Raw genomic sequence first — 1,080 nt, 5'->3', positions numbered from 1 at the left:
AAATGTAACTGTGATGGTCAGAATTCTGACTTCTTTTCCTCACAATTCTGAGTTAACATCTGTAGCTCAATGATAGCTTTATGATAAAATTCTGAAGGAAAAAAGAAAAAAGAAAAAATAAGAAAAAAAAGTTGTTCAAGATGTTAACTCACAATTGCCAAAAAAAATCTGAATGGTGAGATGTTAAATCTGAATTCCAAGAACCAGTTAGAACTAAGAACCAATGAAAAAAACAGAATTGTGAGGTATTCTGACAATAAAATATATAATTGCGAGATGTTAAATTAAAACTTCAAGACAAAATTTCAAAATGATGAAAAGTCAGTCAGAATTGTGAGATATAAACTCACAATTCCTTGAAAAATAGTCTGTGTTGTGAGATGTCTGTCTGTTTTCGGTGTTCAGAGCCGAACGCGTCGCATCCTATGTGGAAAGAGAAAGTAGTAAATAGTGCTGTTTTATCAGATGGTGTGCAGGACCTTTTTCTTCTTCTTTGAAGTTTGTGGCAGTGTTGTTGACTTCTGCATGAAATGATCTGTGGTTCATATGTGCTTTGATCTCAAACTAATCCAGGTTGTGAAGAGTTATCGCCTGTAATTGCTACTCAAAACTAGCCCAAACGCGTTCACACAATAAAAATCATGTTCTGCGGATATACAGTAATACACGTTTTTTGGCGGGCTTTCCCTGGTGAAATTCGCATTTTAGGGGCTAAATATCACGTTATTGGGGTCGCTTCAACCCGCGGACATGAAAAACAACCCGCAGCAACAGTGTTAAAGTAGCCCTATTCTGCAGGAAAACCACAGACTTGGCAACACTGCCCGGCAGCGTTTTGAAAGAGAAACATCACAACACTCTGCAGTACCACATCCCTCAGAGAGATAGAGCTCTCGCACACATCTACAGCCAACTCAACAAACACCAACAGCTGCTGCATGTGGAGGATTCCCAGACCACACTAGACCAGGTACACTCACACACTCATACACACACACACACACACACACACACACACACTCACACACACTCACACTCACTCTCACTCTCACTCTCACTCTCACTCTCACTCTCACACAC

Source organism: Sinocyclocheilus grahami, unplaced genomic scaffold (assembly GCF_001515645.1).
Source record: "Sinocyclocheilus grahami isolate Dianchi unplaced genomic scaffold, SAMN03320097.WGS_v1.1 scaffold1064.1, whole genome shotgun sequence".
Taxonomy (NCBI): Eukaryota; Metazoa; Chordata; class Actinopteri; order Cypriniformes; family Cyprinidae; genus Sinocyclocheilus; species Sinocyclocheilus grahami.
Note: the sequence above shows the minus strand (reverse complement) of the source record.